We start from the raw sequence: 15103 nt of genomic DNA on the forward strand, positions 1-15103 counted from the left end.
CTAGGGAAGTTGGATCTTTAACCGCTTTAACATACAACCTTTGGCTAGACCATATATATTTAAACATACTACTTGTCAAATGTCTCCATAGGCACACAAATATCCAAATATACAGCCATAGGAATACAAATAAATATATGAACCAAAATAATGATAAATAAACTTTTTATCACTAGACATTGCAAATAAAATAATTATTATTATTTAAAATAAATATAAAAAATAAAAACCAAAATCCACACCATCAATGCCAAATTATGGTTAAATGGGTCATGGTGGTTCCGGGTTTTAATTGCATCCGAACTAAACTTTCAACAGTGGAACCAAAGTAAGACCTTTCTCAAAACAAATCTATTTTGTTTACAATCATGAATTTCAAAATTGCAAAAAGGATACATCTTTAATTTATGATGATCCATATTAAATATGTAGAACAATGTGTTTCATATAATATGTTTTTAAAAACATGCTACTTGTATTTTGACAACCAAGAGTCATCCGAAAGAAGCAGATTAGGGGTGTTCAATTATCATGGGGTGGTCAACGTGTGAAATTTCTAAAAATTCTAAATCGATAAACTTACATCTCGGACCCACGAACCCGCAGTGCTAGTAGAAGGTAGCTTTGGACCATCCAAGTTGAGCTCGGGAGTTCGGAAAAACGAACCTATGGACTCGGATGAACTAGAAGAAGACCTGACCACCTTAATTGATTTGAAGAGGAGAGAGAAAGTCAATTCGAAAAGCATAAAAATAATATTTTGGCATGCACAAAAATCGATGTTAGAGAACTCAAATGCCAAAGTAAATTATACCATTGATTTGAAAATATTTAGAGGTTTTGGCCCTCAAAAGCTTGTTGAAATCGGCCTTTGTATGAAAAAGATAGAGGGCCGGTCAATTGAGATCGGTAGCACAGTTTGATCAACCGCCCCTTGACCAAAATCAGGGTAATTTCAAAAATTCGTTTTTAAAACTCTATATCTTTGCTCTTTAATTTCATAAACAGGATTTTTTGTGTGTTTGGAGGTTGATCTCATGGGAGAGGAGAAGATGAAGGATTTTGGAGAGGTTCTTACACAATTGAAAGTACCGAAGCGCAAATCAAAAGGGTAATCACGTGTTGAGATAAGAGTGCTCTAAAAACCCCTATTTCAAGCTTTCTTCTTGGTATTTTGATGGATTGTTGGCTGATGAGCACATTTATGTGTGAAATCTTAGGGCATAAAACATGCATTTTATACACTTAGAGTGGAGTTACCTTGGGTTTTATGTTGTTTTTGCAGATTTTATGACTTTTCAAGATTTAAGCAAATATTTGGAGTTTTGGGCTTGAATCATGCTATTTTACACGTCAAGAAGTCCAATCAAATTCTCAAATGTGAAAATGGGCCTGATCTGGAGCATGATGGGCTAGAGATGTGTGATTATGGGCCAACTCCGAAATATTGAAGAGATAAAGAAGGCAAATTTGATCTACGGCAGCGATTTTAAATAAAATCTACAGAGATATTATTGAGAGAGTCCAAATGGAACAGAGTCCTTGCATACCTCAATATCTTATCTCCTATCTTGGATTTAATTAAAGAAAGAAAAAGAGGAAAAAGAATTATATTCAGAAAGAAAAAGAGGAAAAATCCCGTTTTTGAATGCCTTTGTCCAGTTTTGATCAAACCCTTCATCGAACGGTCATCCGATGTCCGATCGTGCTGATTTTTGGAGGAGAGCTTCATGACTACTTAAACCTCAAATCCAACGGTGGAATTATGCATCTGATCTCTCTAAGTCGGCGCAATTACTACGTCAAAGCCCTAATTGGCTGAGTCAGATAGAATCCCTGAGTTTATTCAAATTCAGCCGTGCTTCATATCTCATGTAAACTCTATAAAAGGAGAGCATACTCCATCAGAGGAAAACGTGTCTTAGAGCTTAGTAGAAGCATTCTTTCTTTTCTCTTCAGTTTATTTATGTTTTCTCTAGTTTTCTTTGCTTGCATTAATGAGATTTAAATTTCTAGATTCAATGTTTAGGTTTAATCTTTTTATGTAATGCAATTCAAGTTCAAGCTTCAAGCTTCAAGATTCAATTTTTTTAGATTCGTTTTTCTCTGGGTCTAGCAATTGCAGATTTAGATCATTCTAGATCTAGATCTGGTTGTTAGGGTTGATTGAGATTCGAATCGTTTGTTCAATTCGCAAGTAAGTAACCTTCTTTATTAATCTTCTCTCCTCCCTCCATTCCCGCTTCTATCTACCCCTCTATATTCTTAATTTAGGATTTACTTTCAGCATTATCTATTGTTCTCCCTTCCCCTGGATCCTTGATCAGAGATGCCTACAGTCGTGCCTCTCTTTGGTTAAGGCTTCCTTTTCCTTTTATTGCTTTGTTTATTGCTTTGTTATTTACTTTCTGCCTATTCATTCATAATCTCGAACCACATAATTGGAGCAAGCCTACAGTCGTGCCTCTGCTTCTGGTGACGGGTGGTGTTGCATCTACATTTTAATTATGAACTAAATTTTACTGACTGCTTTAACATACTAACTGGTTTTTTTTTTCTTCCCCTTTTTATTGTTATTATTCGCAATTTCAATTCCTGTCTTTTATTTATGCATTGATTGTGTTTAATTTATTTTTCGTTTTAATTCGATTGCATTAGACATATAGATTAGGATCGTTTAGTTTAGTTAATTAGTTAACAAAAATTGAATCATTACACTCTCGCATTACTATTAAGAAGTTGAATTCTAAGTGGCATATCTCCTTGAGATCGACCCGTTAGCTACACGATACAGTGCGCTTGCGGTTACTATTAAATTTCAGAAACATTGGCTTTATGGATGAGATTGGTGAGTTTGGGTTGAATGGAATGCGTACTCTTACTCCTCATTGTGTTTTCCCACCCCATTAAGTGATGAATCATGTTATCCCTTGATTTTTAGACCAGTTCATCCTTTCTGAGATGCCCGCGAGTGATTATCTAAAAACCAAGTTGGGGCTTTTGTGTTGGAGACTAATTGGAGTGTTTGGAATGTGTTTTTAGGACATTGATGAAGTCCTATTGAAGCCCCAAAAGTTTAGGTTTTGAAATAGGGCAACAAGAGGCCTTTTCAGTTCAAAGCCAATGGGCAGTCGATTGGGTGAGTGACTGCTCGGGTGTTGTGTTCTTGGTCCTTTGATGCTGAGTCTTAACTCCAACTTAAACCTAATTTTAATCTTCATGTTTTTAGGGTTATTTTAGACCTTTTGCGCTCTCTGTGACATCCCCCCAGCTAGTACCCTAACTGCAATACTCAGAGGTGTGCTCGGCAACCTCGAAGATCAGTTCGTAACAATCATCCTCCCACATAGCACAATAATATAATGAAGAGCAAGAGCAAATCATTGTATTATTGTAATTAAAATGAAAGTAATCAATAAATGGATCTTAGAAGGATCACAAAAGAATAATCAGAGTGCAAAAAATTATATCAATGTAATATCAAAGTATAGAGTACAACAGAAATAAACTCTAAAAATAAAAAACGGAAAGGTAGATCAACATCTAAAGTAATACAACTGGATAAACTAAAGAAGTCTAAGAATCAATCTAAGTCTTCCATTGGTTCTTCTTCTTCTTCTTTTTCGACCTTTACCTTCTTCACTTTGGGCTTGTGTACTTGCATCTGAGGTTCTACATCCAACTTGTGTTCCCAATGGTGAACAAGACAATGTCTATCATTATTAATGGGCGACATCAAATTAGTCTAGATTGGTACTCAAGTCATATCACAAACCATTATCTTCTCCCACTGTTTCTACAGCTACATCATATAGGAAAGAGTCCTCACCACAGGAACTCGGGATCTCTTCCTCACCTGCATAGTCATCTAACAAACATTGTTCCCGAAGGGTGAGTTCAAAAGAACTCAACAAGTAGTTCAAGTACAAATAACCACTACAATCAATATTCAAGTACAAAGCATGATGAAGATGATATGAGACAATGTGCAGGTATGCATCTAACTCTAACATATGCTAGTCTCTAGTGGCGGACACGCATTAAGATAGAACACCATACTCCTCTGGCCAGTCTCAATCACTTTCCCTTAATAATCTCTGTATCTTGGGTTCTCCTCGGTAGTTGGGTCAGGGCATCCATCTCACCATGGCTGGGGTTTAGGTCACCATCCTCTCACTCCACCATTGGTATAAGTATTAGCACAGGTCAAGGTTATACCTAGCCCAATGCAAGTCATCTACTTAGTCATATCAATCTCAAGATCGGATACTTCCCTTTTGTGCTCCAAGCAGTTCGTTCCAGTATCTTTCCCCCTAAAGTCATCGTATCCTATGGCTCCAACCAACTCAGACTATGGACTCTTAACCCTATTGGTCATCCACATATATTAAACGAGAAGCTCTCATGTCCTCTCATGGTTTATCTACCGGTCTTGAGCAACCATTAGCCCAAGCTTATTATGTGCAACCCTACCAATGAATGGCCCCCACAATGTGATTATGTCCTCTCGTGGATTGGATACCGGTCTTGAGCGCCCATAACCCCCATTGTTGCCACAGGTCACTTGACTTCAATACCCATGTCGATAGGGTGAGATATGATGGGATTTCCTAGCCAAACATATCTGGATAAGTCCTAGGTATGCCATCCAGTAATTATGGAAAGTGCCAAGGGGCACATAGGAAAGCATCCTATACCACCTCCATTGATGTCCCGTGACAGAAATACCAAAAGGACATTCCCCATTCCACAACCACAATGTAAGCAATCACATTACAATATGATTCCATATATAACATCATATTATAATCCATTCATATTCCAACATTCAAAAAATTACAGAGGCATATCTGTCACATCCACTCAGCCAATACCCTAACTACGATACCCGAGTGTGTGATATATAGCCCCGAAGATCAGTTCATAGCAATCATCCTCCTACATTCACAATAATATAATCAAGAACAAGACTAAATCAATGTATAAATATTATATAATGAATTAATCAAAGAATGGTTCCAAGAAAGATTACAATTCAAATCAGAGTGCAGAAAACATGATACCAAAAGAATAATCATAGTATAGTGTAGCGAAAAATCACTCTATAACTACAGTGGAAAGTAGGTCTATGCCAAAAGGAATTACAACTAAAAAAATATCTAAGAACAAGTAAAACTAAGTTTAAACATAGGTCTTTTCCAATTTAAATAAAGTACGACTAAACGTAAAGACTTCAGTATCCCAATGTCGTTGCTCTAGCTCCAGAGTCTGACTAATCCTGGTACACTCCACCGTCACACTGGTAGTCTTCACCATCATAATCATAACTGCCAGTACCTTGGGAACTGTATGAGTCGGCCTTGTAGTACTGATTCTCAAAGTCTTTAGTACCTGTAGTAAGATTTAACAAAAATTGTCCCAAAAGGGATGAGTTCAAAAGAGCTCAACAAGTAGTTCATTCACAAATAAAAATTGCAATGATTGCCAGACATATAAGATGCAATATGAAATGAGACAGTCATACAAGTATGTTGCTAACTCTATATATGCTGGTCTCTAGTAGCAGACATGCTTTAAGTTAGAACACCATACTCCTCTAGGTAGGTCTCAATTCACTATCCATCAACCATCTCGGTATCTTGGGTTCTCCATTGGAAACTGGGTCTTGTATCCCTCTCGGACATTCCATGGCTGGGGTTTAGGTCAACACTATCGCTCACCACCATTGGTATGAGTATTGGTACATGTTAGGGTTAATCTTAGCCCAATGCAAGTCATCTACTTAGTTATATCAACTTAGGGTCAGATACTTCCCTTTCGTGCACTAGATAGTTCGTTCAGGTATTATAACCTCCATTCCTTGCCTAGGTAGTCCATTCTAGTACCTTTCCCTCTAGAGTCATCGTATCATACGGCTCCGACCAACTCAAACTACGGACTCTTAACCCTATTGGTCATCCATAAATAATAAACGGGAAGCTCTCATGTCCTCTCACGGGTTGGTTACTGGTCTTTAGCACCCATGAGCCCAAATTTGTTAAACGTGACCCTACCAATGAATGGCCCCTCACAATGTGATTCGTGTCCTCTCATGGGTTGGTTACCAGTATTGAGCGCCCACAAATCCCCATTGCTACCATGAGTCACTCAGTCTCAATTCCCCTCCGATAGGGTCTGATATAATAGGGTATATCCTATCCAAATACTGCTAGACATGCCTTAGGTATGATAATCAATAATTAGGGAAAGCACCAAGGGGAACCATAGGAAAACGACCCATACCACCTCCACTGGTGTCCAAAGACAGAAACGCCAAAAGGGCATTCCCCATTCCCCGGTTACAACTTAGGCAATCACATCTCATTTCACTCAATCATAATCATAACCGATAAGCCATTCATATAAGTAATAATCAATCATTCATATTCAATATAGATAAGCAATTCACATGAATAATGTCCTACTATAGTTACAATAGTATTTCAATTATGAGCAAGGTCTAAAAACAATAGTATGATCATGCAATTCAATTCTAATATAAGAAGTATGTAAACTAGGTTATTTGCAAACGAATGTCCTTACCTTGATTAGATTCGTAAACTCCAGAGAAAAGGCCAGGGAGTAGGTCCAAAGTTACCAAAGAAACCCTAAACAAACATAGATTAGGCATTAGGAACAAACCCCCAAAGATTGGAGATGATTGACCAAACAGAGTGGAAGTTGTTGTCATTGTCCACTTTCGTCGGTTAGGCTTAGTCGCTTGGAGCGACCAAGGCTCAATCGACCAAAGTGCTTTTGCACGGAAAAAACTCTAGATTTTGATTGGAAACTTATCTTCCGGGATTCGAAACACTCCAAAATTTCAAGGGAAGGTTACTAACAATAAAAGAATACTATCTAGCATGGTCTAAACATCTCATAAGATCAATGGATAAGAATTCCAATCGAATCATAAAACAGGCTTTTATCGAAATCAATCCACGATTCTACCAGAAAGACTAGAGAGAATGGGAATTCACTCTAGGAGAGAAAAAACAGTAGATCATAATCAAAAACTGACATAAGAATGGATCTAACATGAAGTAGAAATCAAAGTCTTCACATGGATATACATTCGTGAAGATTACACTTGATTTCCCTTCGAAATCATCATGTGTAGTTCAAAAAAGTAATAGAGTGAATGAGGATTCACTCTAAAACAACAAGGATTAAAGGAGAGGTCATAGCAATGGCATGAGACTTTCCTCATGATCATAGAGTTAAGTAGAAACTAAGAAGAGAGTAGATCTTAAGAGGGTGAGAGTGATTACTAACCTTGAAGAAGAAGATTTGGCGAATGTTCGAGGATCTTCCAAAGCTTCAAAGAGAGTGCTAAGAGGTGCTTCCCACGTTCTTTAGAGGCTTTATAACATTATGGGATGAATTAGATCGAAGAAATAATAAGCAGGGCTTCAAAAACCTATATTCTCAAAAAGTGCCAAACTGTCCCTGACACCTTTGGTCTGTCAGGGTTGGTCGCTTGGAGTGACCAAGGCTGAGCGACCAAGGTGGTCAGCAAGACCAAAAAAGGTCTTAGATTCTCCAAAAGACACAAACTCCACTGGGACTATTTCCAACATAGAAAAGGGTCTTACCTAGCATTGTAGGACCTTCCAAAGAGTGTCAAGCTAGGTCCCAAGTCTATCAAACAAGCTTTACACCGACAAGCTGCAACTTCTTCTCAAAGTCAGATAGGGTTTCCATAGAAGAAACTCCATCATCCCATGAGTTATGGGTCAAACTCAATGGATTCAACTAAGAAAGCCCACAACTGTCTTCTACCTTCACTTCGGGTCTTCAAACCTACAAAATAGATTTCTGGATTAGGGTTTGAGCTGGATCTCACAATATCCATCATGCATAAGTCCTAAAACAGTAAATACGATCATGCTCTCAAAATAAAATGTAAATCGTGCTATTTGTAAGTGAACGCCCTTACCTTATGTTCAATTTGCAATCTCTGAAGAGTAGATCAAAGGATAGGTTCAAAGTGCCAAAGAAACCCTAATCATACAAGTATTAAGTATTAGGATTAAACCCTAAAGGATCAAAGATGAAACAGGGTCAAAACAGGGCAACTTGTTGTCACTGTACCCTTTGGTCGCTTGAAGAAACCAAGGCAATCGACCAAGCCTTCCCAGTACAAACAATAAAACCTAGATTCAGTCGATTGTTTGAGTCCCAAACACTCAGAAATTAACAGGAAAAATATGAAATAATATAGGGAGACTATTGATAACTCTATGAAATAGAGTTAAGATTTATAACTTTTATACTTGAGATGGCTTGATTTAGGAGTATTTTGTCTTTGTTTTAGTGATAGTATTCATTAGGTGTTGTTTTATTTAGTCTCAACATGTTACATTTTGTTTAGTTCATTTTTGTCACATTGCATGAATTTCCCTTCTTTTTATGGATGAATTTGACTGTTTCTCTTTCTCTTGAACATGTAGGTGAAGATTCATAATAGAAGAACATGTCCTCTAACTTTGTTGTAGAGTTGTTGCTGCATTGCTACAACAACGGAGCAGAATATTCTCAGATCCAATTCAAATGGAATTGACCAAAAAAGGCTAACTTAAGTGGACTAAATTCTTGTAAATACATGATGGTTTTCAGCCCTTGATCTCAGGAGGAAGGTTCTAATCCTATGGCCAGAATCTAACCTAATGATTGAAGACATTTATAGAAGAAAGAGAAGAGATGCAAGGATGAGAAGAGGAGACATTCGACCAAGGGTGGATGAGAGACTTGGCTGAGAGGAAGGAGGTAGAGAACGAATGCTGGAGCTCTTGTGGAAGCAAGGAGCTGCTGGAGTTGTTGATTTGCTGAAGAAGAAAGCTGGAGCTCATGTGGAAGCATTGCAGCCTTAGTTTATTCTTGTTTTTATAACTCTATCTTCTTATTTTCTAGTCTCATGTCAACTATACTTGGTTTTATGCATTTGAATTCTGTTATGGGCTAAATCTTAGCTGTGTTGGGATGATAGTAGTACCTAAACCTGAATTTTGATATGTAATTAATCATGTGTTCTTTAGTTTTATTGCAATCCACTTTATTGTTAATGAATTCAGCATGTTATATTGACTAATTTCAGTTCTTGAATGATCTTTCTTGAATGAATGTTATGATTTCATTAATTGGAAAATTAATGAAGTCTAGGTGTTTGTTGAATTGTGTGAGTTAGCATCATCTTTAATTAGGTTGTGTTAATTAATAGGTTGGGTAGGAATACCCAATTACCTCACATTACCATTGATTGGATTGGGTTTAAATTGCATTCTTAATTCAATTCTTCATAGGAATATGCTGATGTTGATTTAGGATGCTAGCTTATGTGTATTGGAAAATACCATATTGCCATTCATTCCAAGTTCTTGATTTATCTTGGGGTTGTAGTATTGCTTTAGTATTCGTGTTTTAAAATTCAGGGGAAGGGAAACTTGATTCCTAACACACTTGTCACTCATTAAGTTTCTTTCATTGCTCAAACCTACATTTTAGTTCCTTAGTTTTCTTTACCCGTCATTTGGTTAATTAGTTAGACAAACACCAATCAACCTTGTTAATTTCATTTAAATCAATTTTACTTTTACATTGAAAGTTAAGGATATAATTCTCCGTGGGATCGATACTTTACTTATCATTTATTACTTGATTGCGATACGTATACTTGCGTGATATCTTGAGATACAAGCAACAAGTTTTTGGCGCCGTTGCCAGGGAATTTTGTCTTTAATAATTAGTGTAGAAGTAAGTTTTTGTTTTATCTACTGAAATTTCTTTACTTTGATATTAGTTTCCTTTTATTCTCAGGTGCTTTTACCCTTGTATGAACACGCTGCCTGATCAAGAGTTGGCACCCTTTGACATCGAAATAGAGAGGACATTTCGAGCTAGAAGAAGGGAGCAACGAGGCCTAGCAGCAGTTCCAACAATGGCTGAAGCAGTGAGAAATGGATTGAATAATAATGAGAATAATATGGCAGCTGAGGGTGATGATAGAGATAGGGCCATTAGAGGATATGCTGTTCCAAGGTTGCATGAACTGAATCCAAGTATAGTAAGGCCAGAAATTCAAGCATTACATTTTGAACTTAAGCCTGTGATGTTCCAAATGCTTCAGACTATAGGACAATTCAGTGGGCTTCCAACAGAAGATCCTCATCTCCATCTTAGACTCTTCATGGAAGTAAGTGACTCTTTCAAGATACCGGGAGCAACTGAAGAAGCTTTGAGATTGAAGCTATTCCCTTACTCATTGCGGGATAAAGCAAGAGCATGGTTGAACTCCTTACCTCCACAATCAGTAGCCACATGGAATGATTTAGTAGAGAAGTTCTTGATGAAGTACTTTCCTGCATCAAAGAATGCCAAGTTCAGAAATGATATCACTGGTTTTCAACAGTTGGATGGTGAATCTTTGTATGAGGCATGGGAAAGATTTAAGGAGCTCTTGCGTAAATGTCCTCACCATGGTATTCCTCATTGGATTCAAATGGAGACTTTCTACTATGGTTTAAGTGGACAAACTCGATCCATAGTGGATGCATCAGCAAATGGGGCTATATTGGCAAAGTCTTACAATGAAGCTTATGAGATCTTGGAGAGAATGGCCAACAACAACTACCAATGGCCAGCTGAGAGAGGTGCTGCAAATAAGAGAGTGGCAGGGATTTATGAGTTAGATGCAGTGACAACTTTAACTTCACAAGTGTCATCTCTAACTAGTGTGTTAAAATCCGTAAACTTGCCTACAGCTGTACAAACTCAACAACATACAGCAATCTCGTGTACATATTGTGGTGGGGAGCATGTCTTTGATAGCTGTCCATCTAACCCAGAATTAGCTTACTATGATGGTAATTTCAGCAATGCCAATAACCCATATGCCAACACCTATAATCTTGGTTGGAGGCAGCACCCTAACTACTCTTGGAATGCTCAAGGACAAAATGCAAGCCCATCTTCCATCCTGCCTCGACCTCATCCGCTTCCAAGTGCTCAACAGCAAGTGAACATTCAACCTATGGAACCCTCTTCATCAATAGAGCTTTTATTGAAGGAGTATATGGCAAGGAATGATGCAATGATTCAAAGTCAAGCATCTTCATTGAGAAATTTGGAGAATCAAGTTGGACAGCTGGCTAGTGCTTTAAGTAATCGCTCTCAAGGATCATTGCCATGTGCTACAGAAAATCCTAGATCTCCAGATGTAATAGAAGAGTGCTTTGTTGTGGATGTCCTTGAAGAGCTGGTATCCAAAGAGTTGGAGGCAGAGTGTATAAAAACCCACTAGAGCTTTCATTGGCAATAGAAATTGAACAAGTGGATGATGAAGCAAGTAGATATATGGATTTGTTAGAGGCAAGACCAGCTAAGGCATTGAGTGGGAGTAGATTTGAGTCTCTTGTATTATCTGAGTTTGAAACTAAAGCCCCTAAACCATCAATTGAAGAGCCACCTATGTTAGAGTTCACACCTCTTTCAAAACACTCTCAATATGCCCATTTGGATGCAGCCAAAACACTCCATGTTTTTGTTTCAGCACTGCTAACAAAGGAGCAAGAAGATATGCTACTTGACGTGCTGACGAAGTGTAGAAGAGCAATGGGATGGAATATAGTAGAGATCAACGGGATCAGTCCTTCAGTATTAAAGCTTAAAATTTGGTTGGAGGAATGTTGCAACAGGTACATGAAGCAACAGAGGAGTTTGAGTCCAATTATGGAAGGTGCACAAGAAGAAATCATTAAATGGCCTTGGGAACTAGAGCATGCAGTGGATCAAGCATTATTGGGGAGCACCATTGGAGTGGGACAAATCTTCAATCATCCTTCAAGAGGCTTAAAAAGAAGGGAGGTCACTTAGATTTCATTATTTTTAGTTTAATTGTGTGCTAGTAGTTCATTAGGGGTTTAATAAAGTCATGGGTAGTTCATAATGTGTGATAAAAAAAAAAAAAAAAAAAAACCGACAGATAATTTGCTGACAGGTGTCTTTGATGTGCAGGGAGTGTGGGGAACAAACAGAGAGTGCTTGGGTGTTTTGCCAAACGTATCATTAATTCAAACTGCTAAACAGAGCATGTTTCAATATCCAGCAAATTTCACTATCTTTGTTGTAGCGATGTGGCCACAATGCTACTACAAAGTTTTGATCCTCAGCTACGGGTCTTGCATGTTCTGTTAACACATTACATTCTCTGTTGAAACTTACATTCTGTGTTCATTGCTATAGCAAAGCTGCAGCAAAGCTACAACAACAATTAAACCACTCACCCGACCCGGTTTCATCTCAAACCCAACCAACCCATCAAAAATACACTTCAAACTTCTATTAGACCATGCTAAACCCATACTGATTTGAACCAATTTCATTTTTTTTTAAAAACCCTTCTAAACCAATACCAACCCTAACCCATAAAACCTCTCATTTCAAACCCAAATCAACGAAACACTCAGCTCACTTCGTCGACTCTCACGGCTCCATCGTCTCCTCCACTGCAACTCATCCTCCTCCTCTTCCATTTTCTGTTTTTCAAAGATTTTCACACCTCCATTTACCTACATTCACCCACCAAAGCAATCTTCTTCTTCACCGATAGCCCATCTTTCACAAAAACCCTAACTTTTTCCCCCATTCCATCCTCGAATCACTTCTCGAGGGACTACCGGTGCCGTACTGGGTTTCGGGCATGTTTTTGTGGTATTTCGACCTTCCATCTTCCCTACACCACATCAGCTAAGTGTTCTCCCCATTTCTTTTCTTTCATTCTATATTTTTGAACTTTCTGATTTGCTGTGTTTTTGTTGAATGTTCAATTTGTGGTTTGTGGGTTATGTGTTTGTTCTTATGCTGTCTTAGTGTATGTTTTCGTTAGGGTATATACAACTTTTCTTATTTGTTTAGGTGTTATTTTGGAGCTACAATCACTTGCACACACCAATACAGCATTTCTGGGTCATCGTTACCCTATGCTCATATCCTCTGTTTTTGTGCTTGCCATTTGCACCTAAAACAACATAGAATTTGTTTGTTAGTGTTTGTTTTTGTTTGCTTAGTTATAGTTCATTGTTTGTTAATTGTTTGTTCTTGTTTTCTACTTTTATGGTGTCTCTGTTTTTGTTAAATAAGGTATGTTTTAGTGTTTGTTTGATTAGTTTTTTTTTTATTTTTTTTATTTTCTACAATTTGTTTGATTAGTTGTTGTAGTGTTTTTGTTAGCTAAGGTCTGTTTTAGTGTTTGTTTGACTTCAATATTGGTTGTTAGGGGCCAACCTTGTGCACTCCATTCGAAATGGCCCCTCAGAAGAAGAGCAGAACAAACCCTAGTTCTAGTGCTTCAATGGATGAAGTTGCAGCTGCTGCAGCTACTGCTGATGATGAGTTCCATTCCTTAGATGATGATAATGAGGCCTAGCTTATTCAGGGAAGTTCTCTCTTTTCTTTTACTTTGTTTTCTTTTGATTCCCTTACTTTCTTTTCCTTTCTTTCGCTGTGAGGACACTGCTCCTCTTTAGTTTGGGGGTAAGCTTTGCAATTTTCCGATAATTGCATATGTGATCTTTATGATTATGGATGCTCCTAGTTGCTTAGTTTTCGTCAGCTTTCTTTTGTGGTTGCTTTCTTTTGTTGCTGTCCAGTTTTAGCACAATTCTGCTATAATGATCTGATGTCTGCATTTACTCATGTCTGTGATGCCATATTATTGATGCACCAAGTGATATTTCAAGCTCTGGAGAACCTGGGGAAAGTTGGATCAATGTGAGAGTTTTAGGATTTTAGAATTGGTTAAATGAGAACTTCAAGACTTACACATTAGGGATCCCCATTTGGCTGTTTCCAAGAACTTTGTACATTGTGAATATTGATTGAGGTTTGACCCCTTCCCTTCCCCAAAAGAATAATGCTCCGCTGATTTGGGTTGCCTAGTAACCAGGAATATGCATGTAACCCATGTGTATTTTTGACGTCAACAGTGGCCTAAAATATGAGCATGAAAAATAAAAAAATATAAAAAAAAAAAGAGAGAAAGAAAAAGAGAATAATGTTCCGCTGTTTTGGGCAACCTAGTAACCAGGAATATGCATGTAACCCATGTGTATTTTTGACGTCAACAGTGGCCCGAAATATGAGCATGCAAGGCACTCTTGTTTGTGATCTTGTTGAGTAACCGGGTATCTTCATCACAAATGAGCGATATTCGCGTAAAAAGGCAAGATGACAACATTTAAAAAAAAAAAAAAAAAAAAAAAAAAAAAAAAAAAAAAAAAGAAAAAAAAGAAAGAGGAAAAAAGAAAGGAAAAAAAGAAGTTCATAAATAATAAGTTTGGGGGTCAAATGCTCAAAAGAGTATGAAACAAGTTCTTGTGGTTGTAAAAAGATATGGATTCCTAATTAGTGGAGAGGTAATCATTTGGTCAACATATTAGATCAATGAATTAAACTTGATGACCATGATTCAGCTATACTAGGGTGATCTGGGCAAGATCCTTAACTTTCACACACACACTTGAGAGCATCCTGATGAGTAAAGTATGACATCTAAGTGTTATTGGCCAGATGTGTTGGATCTGAAAATTTAGAAAAAGATTGAGAGGCAACTTCTGTCTAACACTCATCCTATTGCATGCTTAAGCCAGGTTATTTGCCTTTCTTTTCTTTTGATTTCCTCATGCTTTCATTAGTAGTTAGTTGTTGTTTTCATTTGTCTTTATTGCTCGAGGTCAAGCAATGTCTTAAGTTTGGGGGTGTGATAACTCTATGAAATAGAGTTAAGATTTATAACTTTTATACTTGAGATGGCTTGATTTAGGAGTATTTTGTCTTTGTTTTAGTGATAGTATTCATTAGGTGTTGTTTTATTTAGTCTCAACATGTTGCATTTTGTTTAGTTCATTTTTGTCACATTGCATGAATTTCCCTTCTTTTTATGGATGAATTTGACTGTTTCTCTTTCTCTTGAACATGTAGGTGAAGATTCATAATAGAAGAACATGTCCTCTAACTTTGTTGTAGAGTTGTTGCTGCATTGCTACAACAACGGAGCAGAATATTCTCA

At 37.4% G+C, this 15103-nt stretch overlaps 1 non-coding gene across 1 annotated transcript; it reads right to left on the minus strand.

The window, feature by feature from the left end:
• Positions 1 to 10414: 10414 nt before the first annotated feature.
• On the minus strand, positions 10415 to 10521 carry LOC149024373 (small nucleolar RNA R71). Its single transcript, XR_016171867.1, has one exon. It is a non-coding gene; the product is annotated as a small nucleolar RNA R71 (small nucleolar RNA).
• Positions 10522 to 15103: the final 4582 nt, after the last annotated feature.

Source organism: Hakea prostrata, chromosome 2 (genome assembly GCF_041222555.1).
Source record: "Hakea prostrata isolate BN-2017 chromosome 2, UWA_Hpros_2, whole genome shotgun sequence".
NCBI lineage: Eukaryota > Viridiplantae > Streptophyta > Magnoliopsida > Proteales > Proteaceae > Hakea > Hakea prostrata.